Below are 23639 nucleotides of genomic sequence, written 5' to 3'. Positions count from 1 at the left end.
GACCACCTCCCACCACCAAGCGCCAAGGCCACCTGCCAAGACTGCCTATCATGCCCAGCTAGTAAGCCCATTGTGTGGAGGATGGCTTTGACGGGTGGGAGGCACTGCGGCCACCAGTGCCCATGCCACCTCCCAGGCCCACACCTGGCTGCAGGTCTGGCTCTAGGTGCCCCACACAGGCTCCCTTCCTATCCCCTCCCAGCCCTCCCCTCTTCTTCTCTCCCTGCCTGGCCTCGCTGTCCCCTGCTGTCATGTGCAGAGAAACTCATTGATGGCTCTGGTGATCTCCACCTCAGCTGCGGGGGTCAGGGCCTCATATCACAGGCAGAAGTACCCCTCCAGGCAGCGATGCACACTGCGGGGAAGTGTGGGATTGCCCGGGGCACCACGGAAGCACAGAGCCCTGCAACAGGTTCTCATGCACCCGGGGCATCATTGCAATCAGCAGCAGCAGGGCATGGTGGGTTGGGCACCCCTTGGCATGCTCAAACAGCTGACCAGACCCTCTGAATGCACCGTCTCCACCAGCACCAGACATAAGACAGCAGCCTCCTGCTGGGCAAGCTGGGCACCATCATGGAGGAGTGGCTGGCCAACCTGCAGGTTTGGCATCAGGTGGCAGGAGCAGGAGAGGGAGGCATGTGAGCAGCAGAGGTGGGCGAGCAGGAGCAGGTGGTCAGCGAGCAGGAGAGGAACTTGGCTTCTGGGGTTGAAGAGAAGCGCATTGCCGTCCGTGACAGCATGGTGCCACCCAGGAGCTGCTTCTAGTGCAAACAGCCTCTGAATCACAGCTTCCTAGACCCTAAACCCTGGAGGCTGCAAGTGGAAGAGGAACCATGCAAAATACCCTGGTCTGACCCAGTTTGCCCTGCCTTTTAGCATCCACTGTCTAGCACCGTGTGACACGGGAGGCTGGGCATGCAGGATCTATGGTGTGACCCAGTAAATGGCAGTCCTTATGCAGTGCCAGAAGAAAAGCATTCGTTGTCCACCATTGTTTTCACTACGCATGGGCGCAGGCAGGGAACCCCATCCTTTGGGAAGCAGGTGTTCAAGGAGCCCCAGTGGCCCTGGTTTTGAAGCCAGGAATTGTGGGTTGAAATCCCACCTGGGGTAAAATTGGTGTTCCTTAACCAAGGCACAGGTGAAAAGGTATTATAGACATGTTCACTGGCTTCCTCTATCAAAGAGGTTTTCTTAACATCCAGTTTAACCTTCCATTGCTGCACCTTGAGCCCATTGCACCTTGTTCTGTCATCTGTAGCCACTGAGAACAGTCCAGCTTTGTGCTCCTTGAAACCACCTTGCAGGCAGATAAAGGCTGCTATCAAATTCCTTCTCAGTCTTCTCCTTTCCAAACTCAATAAACCCAGTTCCCACAGCCATTTACGCTCTCCAACTTGTCCACACTCTTTTTGGACAAGCTTCAGGTGGGTGCGTTTGGCAGGGCACTTGTCAGGAGGCATTACAGACCCTGCTTGTCCTGGCTACAATCCTTTGCTGCACCCTTAGCTTGTTTGGAGCATCTGAGTTTGGGAGCTGCACCAGACACAGCCAAGCTGAGTAGCCCTGCCCTGGCCTGCACCAGGATATGCACCATACAAGGTGCCAGGCAGCCAGTGTTCAAGCAAGCAAGCAAAAATTAATCACGAAAAAATTGTGACAAAATTAATAATATTTTTTTCAAAATAATCTTAATCTCCCCCTTGCTACTTGCTGCCCTCCAGTTCTCTCTCCATCCAACCTCATGACCAGCATTGACTGCCTCCACGACCTCCATGGGCATCCCTCTGTAACTGTAGAGATTTCAGCCCATTGTCGTCATGCTGAGGGCCTGCCGGGGCTTCTTTCTGGCTCACACGGGCTGTCAGGCCAGGACTGTTTCCATGACACAGTGATGGAAATGCTGCTCTTAGCAGGGAGCCCCCAGAGCGCCCACATCTCTGGGCTGCAAAAAGACACTCTTTGCTTTCCAGCCTGCTGTTCCCATGTGTCCCACACTTGCGGCTGCCTAGCGGGTGCTGGGTGCTGTGCTCTGTCCTGACCTCAGTGCTGCTCGTGTCAGCCGCACGCGCGCTGGGTGTGCTCTACAGACCCTGAACACATCAGCACTTAGACAGGAATTTGGTGACTGAGCAACTGGGAGTCCCCATGCTGCCTCTGGCCTGGCCGGAGCCAGGTGCTTTGGAATCTGAGGTCCAGCTGCCTCCATGGATTTTGTTTGACCTAACAAAAGCTGACCTAACTCCTACACATGTATTGAGCTATCCAGGAGCCCCATCGCTGTCCTACTGCCGAACCAAGGGGCTTGTCCTGCTGGGGGTGCTGGCAGTCCTGGTCCCTGGGATCATCGTTTTGCATGTGGTCACCAGGAAGAAGCATCATTGTGACTGAGGAGGAGAAGAGATGGGGATGGGTGGAGGGACTGCCATCCCATCCTGACCTTTCCCCAACCCCTCGCAGCACTGGAGTGTCACTGAGGCAAAACTGAAAACTTGTCTACCCTGAGCAGAGATGCCAGAGAGTGTCTGCATGTGTGTGTGTATGAGCACGTACATGCATGCACCTGTGTGCATTTCTTGCCTTCTCTGGAGATTTAAAGGCCCTTGCTCCTGCTGCTGCCACCACTCAGTGTCCTTTTGCTGTGGCTGCTGCTGTGGCAGTGTGGGCTCCCCAGGAGCTGTCATTCTGGAGCCTCCTCTGAACCTGAACCTGGAGCTCGCTCGCACTTGCCTCCCACTGGTCACGCCACTGGACTGATAGACTCGCACACTCAGCCCGCAGAGCTAGGAGCTGGTCTGCCCCATGGCTTTGGCTGTTTCACCAACAACAAGATTCAGGCCAAGGTGCTTGTGGCTGAGTCAAGAGCTGGGCCTGGGGGAGCACAGGCTGGGGTCAAGCAGTAACTGCTGCCCAAGGTTTGCAGAAACCACGGAGGCCTGGGGGTGCCTCAGGTTTAGGTGCCCACCTGAGACAACTGATGGAGCCTGTTATTCAAAGGCAGGTGCTCAGCACGTAACCACTCTCACACCCTCTCAGGCTGAGCGTCCAGAGTCACTGGTCAGCGCAGGTGCAGTATGGGACTGCACACAGTATGGGACTGCACACAGACTGGACTGTCCACAGCCACCTCAACCAGCCCCAGCTGCACATGTGTGCTCTGGCTTTTCCTTCTAGAGTTGCACAGTGAGTACACAGGGGGTTGGTGCACCAGGAGATCAGGGCTGCAGTTCCCCGGTTGCGCATTAATATTATGGTCACTCATGCAAGAATCCCATATATAATTCGTCTTAAAGGGTGTTGCCACAGTGAGACACAGCGACACAGAAGAGGAAGGCCCACCTGGGCCCCTGACTCCAGTCCCTTGTGAGCACAGGCAGCCACAGAATGAGCATTTAGGCAAACGGCCACAATAACATCCACCCCTGCCCCCTCCTCCCCTGCACTGCCACAAAGACCTGTGACCCTGGGGACAGTTTCCCTCGAGAAGAAAAACTCACCAAGCCGTAAAACCTGTATTCTGCCCCAAAGCAGGAGAGATGAGGGCTCCACCAATGCCTTGGACACCTGTAGGGGCTAGGATTTGTTGGGTAAAAGATGCCTGATGATCCCAGTAAGTGGGACCAACCACCCCATGGTCCTGGCCAACCTGACCTGGGAGGTCCTTCAGTACCAGTAGGGGCATCAGCCCACCTGGACCAATCTCCCGCTGCTACATCATGAGCTTCAGTCACCCCTTGCCACACGGGCAGGAGTTAAAGGGGACTGGGCAGTGGGATCTTTGGAACAGATCTTTAAAGAGGACAGGAAATAGTGGGGTAATTTGAACCATGCACTGGAGTAGGTCAGTCCCAGGCAAAAGGGATGTGGTGTGCAGGGAAGCTAATACAGACCTGTCTGTGTCAGCCCATCTCCTTACGTGCATCACTACAGGCCAACCCTACTCATGGCAGGAACCTCACTACAAACCAGACAGGAAGAAATCTCACCTCTCCCCCTTCTCTCCCCCAGGGACTCTGCAATCAAAGCTGGGAAAAGAGAAAGGTGAGTGTCTGAGGCCAGTTTTGTGTGTTACCATGAGGATGATTCCCAGGGACACGACAGGGTGACATCTCGCCTCTCTTGCCCTTCTCTCCCCAGCGGCCCTGCAGTCTGAACTGGAGTCTGAGCAAGCTGAGTGCCGCACACACATGGGATGTGTTAAAGAGTTTCTGTGCCAGTTTCTAGCAAAAAAAAAAAAGAAAAAGAAAAGTTGATTGGAAAGAGATTGCAGCTGAAGGAGACAAGAGCTCTGACCTGAGCTGAAGGGAGGCCCTGACTCCATGTCACACCCCTCACAGGACAGGGAGCTCCTCACTTGCCCCAGGGACATGGCTGCATGGGAGGGGGTGATAGCTTTTATTGGACCAACTGCATAGCTTGGATCAAGTTAAACAAGATCTTGAACACTGGACTTTGTTCTTCAGTTGTCCTTTATCCCAACTGTGCAGTTCATCCAATAAGAGAAATCACCCCATCCTCAAAAAGTCTTTGCCACTCACATACTTGTTAAGTAGATGGCAATTCGCACTTACCTCCTGTATTGGCAGACAGGGAGATGCTGCGGTTGTCTGGCATGGGACCAGGAAGTTTTTTGGGCTCCGAATTAATTCTTGTTCTTTCTCTCTTCACAGGGAAGTGCAAGGCAATGAAGGTAAATGCCTCTTACTGGTTTCACTGACCCCTGCCCTCATTGCAAATGCCCAGAAAACTGACCACATGTCCCTCTCTGTCTCTAGAGAGGCATACTAAACAGGGCAGTTCTGTATGAATGGGCCCAATCCTGAGTGCAGTCCAAGGCCCTGGCCATGCTTGCAGTGCCTGCTGGGGGTCGTCCTGGCCCCTGTGACCCCTGTTGCCTTCCCCGCACAACACAAGCAGGGTCAGACCCATGTGCTGTCATGGGGCTGGTAACGCCCTGCTGGACTCTCCCCAGCAGAGCCAGCAACAGAGATGTGGGGCCTGGGCAGAGGGGCACGTCTCCTGCCACCAAATGTTGGGTCACCATTACTGATCTAAACCAGGGGCCCCATAATCTGGAAGCAAAGGAAACTGCCCTCCTTACTTCCCCTAAAACCATCCTGCTCCCCCGACTGCCCTGTTGGCCCCAGTCGTTCCCTCCAGCTCGGGGGCCCTGGGCTCCTGCATGGGGTGCAGGGTCTGTGTCTAGCATCCTCTTCACCGTGCTGGGACCTGACTCACGATTGCCTCAGCGCGAGACCAAGATAGACACTGAGACTCTGCCCATTTAGACTTAAGCACAGCATTTCCCCACAGCCACCAAGGTGGCAGCCTCCTGGGGAGCCCTGTACTCCTTCAGGGCCACGGGACAGGGAGAGCAGAGGAGCACGCAGACCGGCCTTGCACAGAGCACCTGAGCCCCCTTCTGTCATCGCTGGTGTTAGAGTGATGTTGGAGCTGTGATGCTTGGACCGGCTGCATAGCCGGGATGGAGTTAGACAACCTACTGAACACAAGGCTTTCTTCTTCAGGTCTCCTTTCTCCCAGCTGGGCAGTCCATCCAATAAAAGATATCACTCTGCCCTCGCAAAAAACCCTTGCTGCTTGCATACTTCTGCCTTTAACCCCAGGATGGCAATCTGCTGGCAGCTTTTGTACTGTCCGACAGGGGCTGCCACCCTTGTCTGGGATGGACCCAGGGGAACCTTATGGGCTCTACATTCATTTCTGTAGGTCTGCTGCTGGTTCTTCCTCCCCAGGTGCAGCACCTTGCATTTGTCAGTATTGAAACCCATCCTGTTCTCATCTGCCCACCCCTGTAACCTGTCTAGATCTAGTTGCAGCCTATCCCTCTCCTCTAGCGTGCCCACTTCTCCCCAGAATGAGGATGGGACTGATGATAAAACACACACTTTTGACTGTTTCTGTCTAGTTTGCCCACTTTTCTAGAATTCTGTGACTATTATGCCGTGACCTCTGGTGCTCTCCTCCCAACCAACTTCTCTCTGAGTATAATGCTTTGAGCTCTGGAGGTCCCTTCCGGCCTCATGCCTCTCTGACGCTATGATGTTATTCTACAGCCTCCATCACCCCAGACCATCCCGACACCTCCTTCTCCTGTGTCTGCTTCCAGACCCCTCCTCTCTCCCGCCAACCCTGTGTGGACACGGATCTGCCTCCGGCATTGCCACCAGAAACCAGGGTAAGTAGTGGGGTGAGGCTTGCTCCTCCCCAGGGCAATTGAGCGCTCCTCTGGGGCAGAAGGTGAAGCTTCCAAGTAACCGCTGGGTTCCCACTTCTGGTTGGAGTCACTGGTTTGCAGTCCAGGGGGTTCCCCCTGGTGGGGCATAGTCCCCATAGTTTTCATGCTGGCCGTGGCTGTGGCTGGGTATCTGCTGTACAGACGTGTGTGTCTCTGCCAGGGCTTGGGAATCAGGGCAGTGCAGATGGACAGACACACAGCCCTGGGGAGCCCCTGATGCTGGTTATAACCAGTGGACACCCATTCACCAATCGTCACATGCAGACAGGTGGACACGGAGTCGCCAATGTTTTTTCCCAGATGGGACGAAGGAGCAGAGACTGGAAACTGGGTCTAGACAGGACCACATCTTCCCCACCAGCAACGTCCAGCCCTCGGCTGACTTTGTGTGTGTGTGTGTGGCCCAAGCCCCTGGGTCCTGTCTGTGCGTTTATGAGGTCCCTTTCTCCTGGACTCCTACGACTCTACAATCGAACAGCACTGAAGTCAGTCGCAGGAGCCGGCAGCTCCAAGCCCCTTGCACAGGCAGCAGCACAACTGCTACCCCTGTCCTGCAATGAGCTGTATCTACCTTCCAATTCGTAACAAAGAGCTCCTTGTTCCATGGGACAGGCCTGAAGTTATAAAGTGCCCGGCCACTTCTGGCATGCAAAAAGCCATGGTGTCTGTGATGGCCCTTTATGTGAGTGCATTTATTATGGTATCACAGACAAGGAGGGTTGGAGGGACCTCAGGCAGTCACAACTAGTCCAACCCCCTGCTCAAAGCAGGATGAACCACAAACATCTCATCTCAGACAAGACTTTATCTACTCGGGTCTTAAAAACCTCCAAGGACAGAGATCCCACAACCTCTCTGGGTAACTTGTTCCAGTGCCTCATCACCCTCCTAGTGAGAGAGTTTTTCCTGGTATCCAACCTCAGTGTCCCTTGCTGCAATTGGAGCCCATTGCTCCTTGTCCTGTCATCTGCCCCACGGAGAACAGCCCAGGTCCATCCTCTTTGGAGCCACTCTTCAGGGAGTTGAAGGCTGCTATCAAATCCCTTCTCTTGTCCAGACTAAATAAGCCCAGTTCTCTCATCCTCTCCTCACAAGTCATGTTCCCCAGTCCCTGAAACATTTGGTTGATCTCTGCTGGACTCTCTTCAACTTGTCCACATCCTTTCTGTAGCGGGGGGGCCCAAAACTGGATACGAGACTCCAGATGTGGCCTCAGCAGTGCCAAATAGAGGGCAAAAATCACTGCCCTTGATCTGCTGGCAATGCTCCTACCAATGCAGCCCAGGATGCCATTAGGCTTCTGGGCAATAAGGACACACTTTATGCTCATATAATTCCCTGATTTTATATATTTGTCTAGATTTCCCACAAAGTGCATTATGACACAAGCTATATAAGCCAGCTTAGTCTGTGGGTGGGAGAAGGGTGGAAATTTGCAGGCATAGGGAGAAAACTCTGGTCGCAAGAAGCCAGCCAAGAACAGTGGAGGGGTTAAGAAAAAGCAATTCAAATAGACCTTTGAGGAGTGTACTTGGTAGCCGTGTTGGTCTGAGACAAGAAGACATATAAAAAACTAGAACTCTTGGTTCCAAAATGACACCTTTTATTAGATCGACTGGGAAATCGCAAGAAAATTGTCCTTTTTTGCAAGCTTTGAGGAGCAGAGTCCCTGGCTCTGGGGAAAGTATAGATGGTACAAGATGTCACACTGATACTTGGGAGCTTAAAAACAATTCTATTTAAAAATAGGTAGTTTTCAACTATGAGCCTTGTTCAATGTAGTCCAGCTCTGCCTTAGGAAAAGGGAACCAGGAGGTTTAGATGTGGGGTCCATGATAAGAAATTTATTAATGATGTCAATTGTCTTCCATTGCTGGATCCATTTTTCTGGATATCAAAATGGCCTTCTTGATATAAGCCTTGGTCTATGGGGGTTATTAATAACCTCAAAAATTGGTAGTGAATTGATTATAAGCAGTTGTTTGTAGACTCTTAACCTAGCCTATCATGTCAAACATGAGGAGGGGTATGAGGAGGAGGGGTATAATTGCAGCTGCCTAATTACACACCTGTCTCAACTCGAAGTACAAATCATCATCATTCAGTCATTGGCTCTGTATGTGCAGTTCCGTGACCAGGGGAAGGTCTGTGACCAGGGGCTTCTGGTAATCATACATGTCTGCGCCCATTGCCATTCATCTATCACTGTGGGACTTGCTTTTGAAGCAAGAGGCCTATGCATGTCTTCTTTTAACATGGGAATGACCTTGTGCATCAGGAAACACACACACTGCTTCACAGGAAGGAAACCTTGTGAGGATGGCTTGAAAGGACAGGCTTCTGCCTATGAGAGAGAAAAAGAAAGCAGAACTAAAAGCCTGTATGAGTGAAATCAATCCCCTGTTATTTCCACACCAGGAAAATGAAGACCCTTCGGACAGGCACTTGGACAGGCTAGTTCTGTCGTACCCACTGGTAGTAGCCAGTGTACTGCAGACATGCGCACAGACACTTTGTCTATCGCTCTAATCTTTGGGCAAGTATTGTGTGGGGTTGGTGCTTGGGGGAGGAGAGGGAAGAACTGGAGCAGGATACTCAGGAAAAGAGAAAAACACAAGCTTGTCTCCCACTCCAGCCAGAGCCTTTCAAATATAAGCTCAAATGGTGTCCCAGTGTCCCTCCCCAGCCCACTCAAGGGATGAATGCCTGCCTGTTTGCAGAGTGGGAAAGGTAGCTGCAGGGCTCGTTGCCAGGACCAAAGCTTTGGGGCTTGAGCTGCAGCACCCCACTAAGATTGGGACTTCTGCAACCTCCTCGTGCAGCAAAGTGTGTATTCGGAGAGAGCAAAACAGAGAGAGGATCAGCTTAGCCCTGCTGTGCTCATTCAAGCTCTCCAGGATCTTACTGGGTATCATTCCCTCGCTCCCAGCAGTTCCTCTCCTGCAGGATCAGGGATTTGTTAATATGTCAGCCTAGGAAGTACTGTCTTTTTCAAAATACAACAAACACTTTTTTTGAAAAATAACCCGCTGTGGGAAATCCCATTATCCATTACACGAAGACATGGAGTAAGAGCAGTTTCTGCCAGGTCCTGGGAGCAATAAAGTCAAACCTTCATGTGATCTACAGGGTGCAGAGTAATGAGTCGGCTCCGGTGCCTTGCTGCTGCTCCCCAGTTCGGTCCTACACGTAAAGAGCTTTTTCTCTCCATTCTGTCTTCCTCAAACAAGGTGTGTATTATGTTGTGGGACATGCTGTATGCGGGGCACTATGACAGGCAGCAGGAGAAAAAGACAATCCTGACCTATGTCAGGCAGCCCCCAAGGCATTCTCCTACAATTCCCAGAACACGGAAAGGTTGAAAAGAAGGTGTACCGTGACAGCTTGATATTTGGCCTCGGGACACACGGCAGCTCTGGATGCAATCAGAAGTCAGGCAATGGGCTGGATCAGGCATCCTGCTGTGCCTAGGCCAACTGCACAGGGAGTCTGTAGTGCTGCAGCATCCTCACCCCTCTCTGGTTCTCGACTAGGATCCCACTGCCAACATCAGGCCTCATTGCAATCATCCTGGGCTTGACCTGGTGTCAGAAAGGGGAAGGCATATTGATAGAAAACACTTTTACTGCAAGGGGGAGTGGGTTTGTGACAGGCTTATGCTCAGTGTAGTTGGCATTGGGCTGCAGGCACATCCCACCCGCCTGGGTCACACCACACCACAACTTTGTTGTTTCCACTGGGTGAACTTTCACTTGCCTAGAGGTGGGGATCAGTGGTTCCCTGGGGGTCCAGGTGTGACAGCATGTTCATGACTTGTCTGGAGCTCCTCCTTCCCTGCAGCTCACCCCTTTCTACTCGGGTCTTGTAATTAGCCACGGTGACATCTTGGCATGATGACGTTGTCTTTTCTTCTATGTGAGGTGTCTGGCGAGAGTTGTGACCACAAGGATTCTGCTTCTGCCTTCTATGTGCAAAATCACAACTAAAAAGGTCATGGAAGTTGATTAGCTCATACTGCGCGGCTAGGCAAGGCCACGATGCCTGCTTGCTCTACAATCCCTTTCTTGGGCATGGATTTGGCCTGTGCTGGTGCTCTCCTCTCTCACCCCGCACCGGGCTCCTATGTTTCCTGGCCTGTTGCCATTTTTGCAAGAGTTCTTCCCACCCAGGCACGAGGCCAGGTATGGCACCATCTCATGGTGGGCACCACTGTGCCTGGGTGAGGCCTGCTTTCCTGCTGGCCTCCTGCTGGGGTGCTTCAAGCCCGCAGGTGTACTGGTTGGGTACGTGGTGTTGGGAAGCCTCCTCGCTGGAGCCTGTTTCCCACTTCAGGTCACCCTGGATAGCCCTCTCCCATCCACACCTGAGCTGGAGGCTTCTGCACAGGTTTTGTGCGTGCATTTTGGGGCCCTGCTGCATCTGTGCTGGGAGGGAGAGCATCCACTTGTGTACCCGATGCTCCGGCAGTCCGGAGAGCGGTGTGGTGCTTCCCTGGGTATTTTGGTCTGTGGTGGGAGCCTGCTGGACTCCTTGCAGTGGTGAGTTGAGCCTCCAGGTTTTTCCTAAATGCTATAGAAGCTGGAAAATTGTCCAATGCTTCCCCAAGTGTGGTGGGCTTGGGGAAAACTGCCAGATTTTTTTCTGGCAGCTGGCAAAGCATCCAATCCTGTTTCAAGTGTCCCAGTGCAAGCCCCGGGTGCCTCTCTCTCTGGGCCTCTCTTAGGCTATTCCAACCAGTCTTCGGAGCAATTGCGGTGGGGTCCTCAGTTTGGCATGGCACTGCCTGCCTTGATTGCAGCCAGGGCACCTGAGCCTCAGTGCCGAGCTGTGGCAGGTGGAGGCCTGTTACAAGGATACATGAGAGTGAGGGGGCCAATCTCAACATGAAGATTTCCTAGGGCTTTGAATGCTACAAGCAAATGGGAACATGATGGGCTGGGGTTTGGAGGAGTGGTAAAGGATGGATCAGCCTGCATATAGCCTGGTTACTTTATCTTCCCCAGGGCTGTCTGAATGATGACCTGTGGTCACAAACATTTTCCTTCATCATAAAAGCTGCAGCCATCCACAAAAATGTTTAGGCCCATATGCACATCTTTGCTCTGAGAACAAGGACAAGAGACATTATTTCTAGGAAACGTGGAGTTTCCAGCTGGATACTTTGGAGGTCGTCCATCAGACAGCAATGTAACACTGGCAAGACCGCTGGTCTCCCCCCGAGAGCACCAGCCAGGGCGTGGGGCACCAAGAGAAGCAATCCCCTGTCATAAACTGGCCCCTGGCCAGCAAATACCACCCTTGACTCAGAAGGCAGCAGTCGACCCTACATCACTCAGAAGAAGCAAAGCTGGGCATACCAAGCTTAAGCCTTTTTGAAAACCTAACCATCAGTCTGATGGCATTGGGCTGGACTGTACAGTCCAGATCTGATGGTCCAGATCTAGGACAAGGGCACTCCATTTAAAGCCAGAAAGCTGAACAGGTGTAAAACTGGAGGAATGCAGCAGTGGCTCATACCGTGCCGCTTGATTTGCTGTTCGCACTTGTGCATCCTCCTTGCCTTATAGCTCACATGTACTTGCAGCCTGCCTGGCTTATGGACATGTTCAAAGGACATGGCTCCTTCTAGCCCGAAGAAGCTCTAGAGGTCATGACGGCCCCTCAGTCGGAGCGTGCAGGCCCAAGACAACGAGACAAAAGAAGAGACTGCGGAAACCTAGAAGGAACAGGAAACCTCTTACATGCTCAGAGAGGCAGAATCACCAATGCTGGCATCCTGTGGGCCCATCCCGGATCAGGCAGGGGAGGATGGAGGCAGGGGAGGACAGAGGTGCGTGGGGAGGGGAGGAGTTCAGCTGTTCATCTCCTGGGGGCAAAACAGCACGGGACAATCCAGGCGAGTCTGTGGGAGAACGGCAGAGTCAGGGCATGCTCTGGTTGGGATGCAGGCCAGACGAGAAGAAACTAGTATGAGTGGGATGGGATGGATCTTGGCCCCACACTAAGCCCCGGGGAACAACCACGGGGTAAAGGAGAGTCTCCCCAGCCAGGAGCAGTACGTGGTTCTCACACATGGCTCAGTGGGGCTTTCTGTCCCAGCAGGCCTGACTGGGGCCAGAAGCTCTGACTTCCAAACCCCGGGGTGACAACCCTGGCAGCAGGGTCCTTGGGCCCAGAGGTGGGCAATGAGGGGCCAAAATGGAAGATAGCCGGTCCTTATGGGGCACTAGAGCCCTGGCAGAGGGAGGACAGGTCATCCTGAGTGGCCTGGAGGCAGGAGGCACCTGATCATCATGTGGGCTGTTGGACGGCACCCCTCACACTGGTGCTGCTGGGGTGCAAGGGCACACTCACCTTCTCAGTGCTCCCCACCTTTGTCTCTTCCCCTCTGCTGCTGTGTCAGCACTGGGGGTGGGAGGCAGAGACACTGGTCACCTCACAGACACCCAAACTCCTAGGCCCTGCCACTTCCACCAGCCCATGTCCCGGCCTCCTCTCTCTCCACCACTGCCTCTGTCCCAGTGACTGGCCCTGCGAGCCCTGCCGGACCCATCTCCTTTCCTCCCCCTGTGCTGCTGGGCCTAGATCTGGTTCCTGGCTACGGTCTGGATATACACAACAGGGAGGGCTCCCAGCACAGAGAGCCCAGGGCTGTCGACCCCCTGCCCCAGCTCTGCCCCACCTAGACACACAGGGCACTGGAGGGACTTGTGGTCAAAGGACTTACTGAAGACACACTAGTCATTTCCCCTTTACTAACCTGTTGCCTCCAGAGGCCTCCAGAGCTGGGAAGGAACCAGCGGTCCTGGCCCTCGACCTGTCTTTCTCCCCACCTGCGAGACCCTTCCCAGGACCAGGAGCAGAGTCCTGGCTCCAGCCCTCCCTCCGCTCCTCACACAGACCCCATTCTCACAAGCTAGCACTAGGAAAAGCATCATACCTTTGCCCGTGTCGTTGCCTGTTGCTCTGGGTGCTTGCCTCCAACGTCAGCCCCGGGCCAGCCTGGCACCCTGCCTCAGCCAGGCAGAGGGCCCTGGTCTGGGTGCAGGTGTCTTCATGCCGGGGGCCCTCTGCCTGGGTGCTGATCTCTTTGGTCAGGGGCAGGCTGGCCTGGGTGCCTGCCTCCATGCCCTGGGAGGGGCATCTGCTCTTGATTACACAAGAAGTAACTGGTTAGAGATGCATTATGGACAGAATAGGATGCACTTAAGTGAAGTCAAGTGCTAAGAGCTGCACCTAGGGAGAGTCACCGTCACACTTACAACCTGGGAGATGACTTTTAAGCAGCACAGCAGCAGAACGGGATCTTGGAGTCATAGTCGACTCCAAGATGAACTTGAGTCATCAGTGTGACAAAGTGATAAGTAAAGCTAACCACAGTCTATCATGCATTAGCAGGTGCATCACAAACAGGTTTGGGGAGGTGACACTTCCCCTCTCTGCGGCATTGGTAAGGGCGCAGCTGGAAAACTGCGCCCAGGTTTGGGCGCTGCACTTGAAGAGGGACGTGGATAACCTTGAGCGGGTCCAGAGGCCATTCATATGGTTCAGGGCCTGCACATAAGGTCCTACGAAGAGAAATTAAGGGACCTGGATGTCTTCAGCCTCCACAAGAGAAGGCTGAGATGTGACCTGCGGCCATCTACAAATTCATCAGGGAGTTGCAGGGGGCAGAAAGAAATAGGAGATACTCTATTTACCAGGGTGCCCCTTGGGATAACTAGAAATAATGGCCACAAACAGACAGAGCACATTTAAATTAGACATCAGGAAGAACTTATTTACGGTAAGGGTAAGAAGCTCTCCCACCTGCCTCTTAGGCCTTCATACAGCCCAGGGGCAATCCCCTCCCAAGATGTGGTCCCCGCGCTGCCTGAGGACAGGATCCAGAGGCCCAGGGATGATGTGCAACTGACACAGGCAACAGCTGCTTGGTTCAGGGCACTGGCACCCTGAGGGATGGGCATCATGGGTCATCCTGACCTGCCTGGAGGCAGAAGAGGCCCTGATCATCACCCAGGTCCCATCTAGCTCTGATTCCAGGCTCACAAACTAACAATACAAAAGGCACCATACCTCTCCCCATGTCCTGGTCATTTCTGACGTTGGTGAACATTTGTTTGGGTGCTAGCGTCTGTCACGGGCAGGGGTTCGGTCTGACACCCCGTCTCAGACAGGCAGAGGGCCCTGGTCTGGGTGCTGGCATGTTTGTGCCCAGGGCCCTCTGCCTGGGTGCTGGCCTCTACAAACTGGGGCAGGTTGGTCTGGGTCCCCTTGTCCTCAGGGGACTCTGCCTCCATTTCCTGGCGGGTGCTAATGCTTCTGGTTGCAGAAAAAGGAACTGGTTATATTTTGGTCCTGGCTTGAATTCATCCCCACCAGCACCGGAGAAGGAAGGACTCCCCTACATACAAACAGCGCCACTTGCAACACCCCATAGCCTGGCCCAGAGCCCACAAGCTACCCAGGACAGCCCCGCACCTCACCCTGCCCTCCTTGTCCCCCACTTACCCCCCCCAGGGTGGCCAGCACTCCTCCGCCATCCCCTCCATATCCATGGAAGTCTGTTGTTAATGAAAAAGGAGCACATAAGTGAAGAGAAAATTAAGCCTGTGGGCCCAGAGCTGGCACATGGTGGAGTATGGGGGGAGACTGGGGAACAGCAATCCAGGGAGCAGGGGAGGTCAGTGCAGCACAGACCTGTCACCCCACTGGTCCCACTGTGATATCCATACAGCTCACATGGTGTCCAGCACTGCACACACAAGCCCTCCACCCACGCAGCCAGGGCAACCCCCTGTCCCCTCCACTGCGGGGCTGGCACAGCAGGGGCCCGCCTTGCCCTGTGCACACACATGGGCACACGCACACTACCCCTCCCCCCGGGGCAGGGGCATGCACAGCGGCTCACCTCCGTGGGGCTGTCATCCTGATCCTGGTCCTGCTCTTTCTGGGCCTTGAGGGCCAGCACCAGGAACAGGTTCTGGCTCCTCAGCGCCTCCACTTGGGCCTGCACGAGAATGCCCCCAGCCCGTCAGAGCCCGCCCATGCCTGCGCCCAGTGGATCGGGCCCCACACCTACCAGCGTTACCTCTCTGCGCACCCATCAGGTCCCTCCTCTCCCCACACGCCATGTGTCGGGACTCTGCTCCCAGCTTCAGCAGCCTCTGGGATGTCACCCAGCCTGGCCAAGCTTGGCCGCAGCCTCTTCCCTCCCCTGCCCCACAGCCCTGGCAGCCTCTGCCCCACGTAAACTCACCCGGAGACGCTCCTCCCTTTTCTGTGCGCTGTGGAGGCAAGAAACCATTTCTGGGCTCAGAGAGGTGGATGGCGCCGTCTCAGAAAATACCCCTTCCCCATGGAGAAACATGCACAGAGGCAGGGTTGGCCCCTGGGCTTGTGCCCCGAGCCCTGTGCTGCACAACGGGAACAGCCAGCTCCCTCCCCAGCCCCACGGCTACCAGGACAGGATGACTTCAATGTCCTGCTCCACCTGTGCCAGCCGGGCCCGAAGCGCCTTCAGCTCCAGCTGCAGCAAACGAGACAGTGCGGGTTAGAGAGACGTCATGCCATGGCCCATCAGTCTGTAGCCACCTCTTGCCCCATCTGTCCCTCTGACCCTGCGTTTTCCCAACAACCCCCAGTCCAGCTACAGCCTTGTCCCTCTGGTCCACCCCTCCATGCAGCCATCGCCCAGCCCACTTGCTCCCCCTCGCAGCCCCCAGCCTGGCTAGGTCCCGCTCACCTGCTGACAGCGCTGCCCGCCATAGGGTTTCCCCACCTGGGGAAGGAAAGAACTGATGGGGCGATGGACTCCCTTGTGCAGACAGCTCCCCATCTCCCCAGGGTGCAGGGATAGCAGCCCCCATAACCCTGGGGCCAGGCAGGGCTCATAGACCTGGGCCCAGGGGGTGCCGGGGGTTGGTTGTTACTACCCGTGTCAGGTGAGTCCCCACCACCCATCTCAAGGTCCCAGGTCCCCTCCGACACTCTGGTTTGGGAAGGACTGTCCCTGTAATCGGGGGATGAGTCCACGACCCCCTTCCTTATTCTTGCAGGGCCCGTGGGGTCGGCAGAGAGCGAGACTCTCCCTGGGGTCTCACGCACTGCATAGCGGTGGCAAGGGTAAAGGCCACCTGGTGAGAGACCTCTGACCACAGATCAGCCCCCCGAACCCCTGGGCAGGGGTGAGACTCACTGCAGCGGGAGGGTCTGGCCACATCTGGCCCCTGGCAGAGCTGCCCAGCACAGGTGGGAGGGTCTCCCACACCCCTCCACTTCCCCCCGGCACTGCTCCTGGTCCTGCGGGGAGACAAGGGGCCACGGGTCAGCTGGACCCACTCTGCTGCCAGGACGCAGGGCGACCAGCCCCTCTGGGACACAGCGTGTGGGGCACCTGCCAGGAGTCCTGTGTGCTGTGGCGGGCCAGTAGGGGGCGCTCCTGCGTTGAGCCGCCCACCTCCCTGCGCCCGACCACCTTCCAGGCTCCGAGTGCCTCCCTTAGGGTGCCTCCCGTCCGGCCAACCCCTTCCCTGGAGCACACCCGCTAGCCTGGGGTCCCGCTGCCACCATCCAAGGCTCTGGACTCACTTCTGGCTCTGCGCGCCTTGGAGAACGCAGGCCTGATCGTGCAATGGGTACTAGATCCAATACAAGCACTTGGGGCACTTCCCCAAGTCAGGGGCTTATTAGGAAAGTCTCCCTTAGTCCACAGACCTAAGGGGCCTCCTTGGCATAATTTAGACCCACCCCTCAATAAGTCTCCCACACCGGTCACAAGGAGAACTTTATTGATTACAGGGGGTAGGGCGGAAACAGGGTAAAAGGTAGAGCAATATCATAGAAATCTTACAGGAATATCAAAGGAATCCCATTGAGCAAACCAGGGTGGCTGAGGTAGCCGTTTAAACGCATCTGAGTTACTGAAACTAAATATCTAATTGGATCTTTAGTAGCTTACTCACTCTCATCGTCCAGAGGTGGTTGTTGTTTCCTCTGGAGGCAGGGCACTCTTGGAGCATGCGGTGATGAGGAGAGAGCCAGGCTCAGATTCACCTGGATGACCGCATGGCTAATGGCTGACTGCCCTTCTTCTTGGACCGAGCCCTTAAATCACCTCTCTGACCTCAGCAGCCCGGTCCAATTGAAGCTGCCAATACTGGCCACAAGCCGACCAATCTCCCCAGCATCCCTGGCTACCTGGGCCCGCGCAGGGCCGGGTCTTTCCTCCCTGCCCAGGTGACTAGAGCATCGCCTCCCAGGCGCCAGGCTTTTGTCATGTAGACCAGGTGGGAGATCCCCGCCCTGAGGAATGAAACACCAGCCTCCCAGGCTGGCTGAGACAGGTCTCTGGAGAGGGGCACTGACGGTGGCATTTCTGCCACATGTGCCACAAGGGCAGGGCCTTCCTCCATGGGGGTCAGGTGGGAGTCCCTCCAGGGAGCAGGTCTGGGAGAGACCCCAGGGACATGGCTGGTCGCCTGAGATACAACTGCCCCTGGCAGGGGGTGGGTCCCAGGGGACAAGGGTATGAGGGTCAGTAAGGCTGGGGAGGGGTGTTCTGGCACAAAGAGGCATCTGGAGGGTGGGAGAAAGTGCCGCAGGGCTGGATCAGCTCGGCCCCTGGGAATGGAGGCTGAGTTGGGAGAGGGGGGGCCCCCATGCAGAGACCTTGCCCCCTCCCCACGCAATCACACAACTCCCCCCCAGCTCAGGCTGGACCCAAACTCACCGGGTGCAGGGTCCGTCGTCTCCTGCCCTGCCCCCAGGGGAGGTAGAAATGGAGTGCCTTTAATGGGGGGGGAGTTGTTCTGCTTCCTGCCTGCCTGCGCCCAGGGTGGCATCTGGTGCTGAGGGGAGATGAGGGCTGAGCATCAGGCTGGGGGGACTGAGCACTGCTGTGAGGATGGGGGTCCCAGAGCTCATGCGGCCCACCCTGCAAGGGAGCAGAGGACAGCAGGGCCATTGCCAGGGTGAAGGCACGGGCAAGGGCATGGGCATGGGCCAGGACCAGGGGCAGAGTCAGGAGCCCGTGGGGGCCAGTCCTGCTCCCCATCCCCAGGACCTTGCTGGTGCAGAGCAGGGGGTGACAGTTTTGGGCATGGAGCCGGGTCTGTCCAAGTTGAACCTGGGACAGCTGGGGCTTGGCCTGCCAGGCTAACCCTGCAGGGAGGGGAGGTCATGTGGGCCTGAAGCCTCCCGTGCCGGCCACCCTCATTGCTGCCATGGGGGCAGTGCCCAGACCTCACCCGGGGTGCTGGAGCACAGGTGCAGCGGTGGCAGCTTCTCACGCCACAGCGTCTGCAACAAATACAGCCCTGAGCTGAAGGAGGGTGAGAGGAGCCGGGCTGGCGAGAGCAGGGACGAGGCACGGGGCCGTGTCCTGGGCCTGGCACAGCCTGAGCCCCTGCCGCCCACTCGCCACATCGCCCAAATCCCCATGATGGGCCCACGGGTGTCCCCGGTGCTGCCCACGGCTGAGTGAGAACGGGCACTCACGGCTCCAACAGGCGCGCTCCCGCCGCTCGGGTGGGAAACTACAGTAAACTAACTAACTAACTAACTAACTAACTACTGAACTAGGGAAGTAACTATCTAACTAACGAATAAACTAATGAGCTAACAAACTATCTAATGAATGAACTAACTACCTAACTTACAAACGAATGGATGAACTAACGAACTACTGAACTATCTAACTAAGGAACTATCGAATGAATAAACTAATAAACTATGAGAATAATGAACTCTCAAACTAACGACAGCTAACTAACACCTAATCACCTAGCTCTTGAGACACTAACGACTGAACACGGGGACCGGGACGTGCGACTGGCTGCGGCGACGCCACAGCCACACTGGGCGGAGCCGGGCTGACAGTTAGGCTGGGGATTGTGATGTCACACTGGAGGCAGCAGCACTGCTGCCACGGCAACCAGGGTGTTTATTCCCCTGAGGCAAAGTGCTGAGCGCGGGGGCTGTGGGCGCCGGGGGTCTGGCCTGGACTGCGGGTGTCCCCGGCCTGGGACGACCTGAGTCTTGGGGCTGGCAGTGAAGCACAGGGACAGCCCTGGGGCAGGGTCCTGGGTAACCCTGAGCCCCCAGGGGCCAGATCCTCCGGCCTCTCTGCTCTCTGCCCTGGGGGTCAGGGCACATGCAGCAGTGCTCGGGACTGGGAGCACAGAGCGGTTCCTGGGGCCACGGCTCAGCTCAGCCTGAGCCCCGCTGTGTGCAGGGAAGCGTGACAGGATCCCGGGGACAACGGGCCAGAGCAAGCATCACCACGGACCTGCCTCCAATGCGGGCTCTACATATACAGCCAGATCTGCGTTGTGTTCAGTGAGATCTGAAAAGGGCCATTATAAATCAAGTGCATGCAGACAGTGCGCCCCCATTTCCTGCTTATGTCCTGGTTGATTGCTCCTCCCTATCACCAGCCCTGCTCAGGTGTCTCCGTGTCTCCCCAGACCTGCCCTTTCCACCTGCTGAGGACCCCGGGCATCAGCCAGAACAACCCTGATGCCGGCACTGGCTTTACTGGCTCTGCTGGCAGCCCCCTGGGTGAGTGCCTGCTGCCATGGGGAGCAGGGGGATGCAGAGGCAGGGAGGGAGGGTGCATTAGCTAACACGGTGTGCATTTCTCCATTAGCTGTCCTGTCCCAGGTGTCATTGAAAGAGTCTGTCCCTAGGGTGGTGATGCCTGGACAGACCCTCAGTCGAGCTGCATATCATATGTAGTGTATTCACTCAGCGCTGGGACAGGGCGGGAGTGGGTCGGAGGTATCTGGAGTGGTGGAGACGCTAGATACACCACTGTTTTCCAAAGCTGCCTCACCATCAGCACAGACACCTCCAGCAGCCCAACCGGGCTCCAGGCTGCAGACTCGGCCCGGTGTCACTGTGCGAGACGCACGGGGAGTGAAAACCCACGAGAGCTGCACAAAAACCAGCATAATGGTTGGCTGGGGCTGTAGCCTCTGCAGGTGAGAGCTGGGCTCAGGGTGGGAAGAGGGCAATCTTTGTGAATCGGTCTCTGTGACAGGCACTGGGGTGCACCTGTCCCATCAAAAGGAGAACCTGCCTGAGAAGCAGCTTCTAGGTGAAGTGGGAGGCCTTTCTGGTGGTGACTCTCCACTGGCCGCCTGGCACAGAACTAGCCAGCAGGACTCCAGGACTCTACACTTGTGCCAAGCCTGCCCCACAGGCCTGCATGGGGCCCTACCACCATGCAGAACAAGGCCTGAGTGCTGCACATGCCAGATCAAACCCATTCCCCAGCCCTCTCCCCAACCTCAATCAAGCCCCATATAAAATACCCATGCACCAGCTGAAGTCACAGCCTTCCCCTGGGCCCACCCACACAAGCTGGGTCCGAGGGGTGTTGTGGAAGACGGGCAGTGTCAGTACCCCATTACTTTGAACCCACACATTTTGCACCCACCGGCACACGCTCTGGATGCAGAGCCCTTGGGGGGCTGGTTACATACCAGCCTCAACTCAGTCTGGGCCTGCAATGAGCTCCCCAAGAGGGGACCAAGTGACCTGGGTGGACCATTCAGAGCCACAAGCCCCTGAGTGGCAGGCTGCAAAACTGTGCCACTTTCTGCAGGGCCTTGGGCTGCGAAAGCAGTGCTGGGTAACACTGCTTGTGGCTGGACTGTTCTGATGTGGGTTAACCGTATTATTGTCTTAGCCCCCCTGGACCATATCGATCTCTCTCCATATCAATCCTGCATTCACCCTGCCAGGAGTCCAGAGTTTAACCGGTTGCATCTTTTTCCGAGGTCACGACAGCAACTCCCTAACACAGCAGCTACCCAGAGAGACAGGGGAGGATCACAGGGCATGACTGGGAGACTCTGGAGGGGGTTGCTCTACCCATTAGCCCCTATAGCTGTGCCTTTCATGTCCTGTCTCCCCAAACATGCTGAGACAGCTGCCCCCATACATTGTGGAAGTGGCCAGCCCCTTCTCATGTCAGAGCACATCACACATGCCCTCTTCCTCTAGCACCCATGGGTGCATGCTCTCCAGCTGTCGCAGAAGCTTGTGGGGGCTTGTCTTCTCAGCAAGTGGAAGGGAGCATTTCATTCCTTAGGGGAGGGCAACAATCCCACTGGGCCTCCTGCAACACCCCTGCTCCAGCAGTACCTTGTCCAGGTGGAGGACTCCTGGAACCACGCTGCAGATGTCATCAGTTGTGCTGAGACACACACCCCTGCCTGAGCGACAGCTCGGCCACTGGCATCATCCACTGACACAGGCTCTTGTCTCCCTATGACTCGCGCTCCCCATGCCCGCCTCTCTCAGGTCTCCTGCCCTGAGGGGAGCACTCCCTGGGGCTGCCGGAAACCTCTTGCTGGGGCAGGAACAGAGCCTGGGACAGAGGTGGGTCCATGGTGCAGAGCAGTGGTGTGTTGCGGCTGATGAATGGAAGGAGACTTAGTTTTGTGTACGGGGTTGCAGCTTCTTGCCCTGCCCCTCCCCATCCCCAACCCATTGTCTGTCCACCTAGGTCCATGCTCCCGCACCCCTGCTCTAATTACTATGCCCTCCTCACCTCCCACAGCTTGGCAGGGAACCCAGCAGTCCAGGCACCCAGGCCCTGCCTACTCTAACCTCTGCTTCCTCCCCAAGACCACTTCACCCTAGGTCACTTGGCACTCACTGGTCTCAGTGCAAGTAGGTGCACACTGAGTCTACCTGCCCAGGCTGGCCCTGGCAGCCCAAACCCATGTCCTGGGCTCCTGCCCTTCATCACAGCTGAGGGAGTCCTGCCCACTGGTCTCAAGTGGCAGCACTGCAGGGTGTGCAAGACAGCAGACAGTCATGGTTCACCTGGGGCTCAAAAGGGGACTATTTCCTCGAGTGGAGGGAGCGTGGAGAAGGGAGGTGAGCACTGCGTCCTCTGGGGGAGGGATCTGCGCTGCCAGCCTCACCGCCCTTTGTTGGGAGCTGGCTGATGTCACAACGCTGCCCAGCTGCCCTGGTGCCCACTGCAACCTGGAGTGCCCAGGCGAGGGCAGCAGCCCTGGTGAGCTCCTGGCAGTCTCCTTTCTTTAGTCTGCATGTTTTCAGGACTGATGCCTCTGTCTGGGCACACGGTGCCCCCAACGAAGTGTGGATCTGTGGGGCAGCCTCTGGGTCCATTTCCAGCCCTCTGGATACTCCCCCTAGTGTGTGACCATGATCCCTCCCTGCCCGCACGGCCTGAGGACTGGAAAGCACTGGCCCATGGGGCAGCCCTGGCTGAGGTGAGGACTAGAGCCCAGTGGCCCTGGTGTGAGGAAGGAGAAGGGCAATGCCAAGGAGGGTGGAAGAGATGGCTGTGATGAGAGAGCCAAGTGGCTGTGGAGAAAGGAGCAGGTGCTTTTCTCCGCTAGGGGACCCCCAACTCTGATCTGCCTCAGGGGAGGGCATTGCCTGGCTCTGGGGCAAGGCATGGGGTGAGGGGCCTCCCCCTCCTGGGCTCAACTCACCCAGTCTCTAGATACAATGTCCTCTTCTCTCTTCTCCACAGAGACTTCAGGATTTGCTGTGCTCTTGGGCTAAACCGTGCAGAAGCAGTCATTTTTTACAGTGCTGGGACCCAACTCCCTGGAATCCAATTATTTTCAGCAAATCTGGTTGAAACCGGCCGCTTTGAAGTTGTCCATTGCACCTCTCTGCTTGAATCAGCTGCCTTTCAGGAGTACAGAGGTGCTGAAGCCTATGTCATGGCAACCTGGAAGTACCTGAAATCTCAGCTGGAGAAGTTGCAGACAGAGAAGGTACTGGGTGGAGTAGGGGTGGGACCCTGCAATTTCTGGGTCATTGAACCATAGGCCTGGAAGGACCATCAAGAAGTTGTCTAGTCCAACCCCCAGCTCCAGGCAAGCTCATCCCTGGCCCAGTCAGCTCAGTCATGTGACTATCTAAACTGCTCTTCATTTGCAAACTTCCTAACTGGGCACTCAGATCCTTCCTCCATGTTCATGTTTCCTGACCATTTCTGCAGCAACCTTCTGCACTTCGCCCATTACTTGATTGCTTTCCATGTTCATTGAGGAACCTACACTTTCCTTGGTCTTTCTCACAAGGCCTGCCGTATAGTTGCCTTGGAGAGTGGCTTAATGAAGGCTCCCACTCTCCCCGCACCCAATTTGGGGGTTCCCCTCCCCATGACTCTTTGGAAATCTGTAATAGACATCCACTGCAATGTCACTGTTGCTTTTCCCAGTCGGCCCAGGCAAGGTTCTTGCTATTTTCCCCTTCCCCCAACTCCCTGGTTTGGTGTCTGTTATAGAAATGCATTATGGCATCACCCTTGCAGTTTGCCCTTCCCCCAGGCTGTTTGGAGGTCTGTATTAATTCTCCATTATGACATCATCCTTGCTGT

At 55.8% G+C, this 23639-nt stretch overlaps 2 long non-coding RNA genes across 5 annotated transcripts; both read right to left on the bottom strand.

Annotated features, from left to right (window-relative positions):
- Positions 1-7852: 7852 nt before the first annotated feature.
- On the bottom strand, positions 7853-16385 carry LOC132247324 (uncharacterized). Of its 4 annotated transcripts, none has more exons than XR_009458631.1 (7): positions 16008-16385; positions 15174-15791; positions 14774-14826; positions 13203-14584; positions 12004-12667; positions 9638-11104; positions 7853-8606 (listed from the first exon to the last, which is right to left on the bottom strand). It is a non-coding gene; the product is annotated as an uncharacterized LOC132247324 (long non-coding RNA). The 4 variants fall into 4 exon arrangements; XR_009458633.1 differs by having other exon boundaries at positions 7853-11104; positions 13203-13406; positions 14339-14584; XR_009458632.1 differs by having other exon boundaries at positions 7853-11104; positions 15174-15272; positions 15522-15791.
- Positions 16386-17035: 650 nt separating this feature from the next.
- Positions 17036-19106, bottom strand: LOC132247326 (uncharacterized). The gene is made up of 2 exons (XR_009458637.1): positions 18761-19106; positions 17036-18111 (listed from the first exon to the last, which is right to left on the bottom strand). It is a non-coding gene; the product is annotated as an uncharacterized LOC132247326 (long non-coding RNA).
- Positions 19107-23639: the final 4533 nt, after the last annotated feature.

The sequence above is a fragment of the Alligator mississippiensis genome, unplaced genomic scaffold (assembly GCF_030867095.1).
Source record: "Alligator mississippiensis isolate rAllMis1 unplaced genomic scaffold, rAllMis1 scaffold_21, whole genome shotgun sequence".
In the NCBI taxonomy this organism is placed as follows: Eukaryota; Metazoa; Chordata; order Crocodylia; family Alligatoridae; genus Alligator; species Alligator mississippiensis.
Note: the sequence above shows the minus strand (reverse complement) of the source record. Positions and strands in the feature narration are given on the sequence as shown.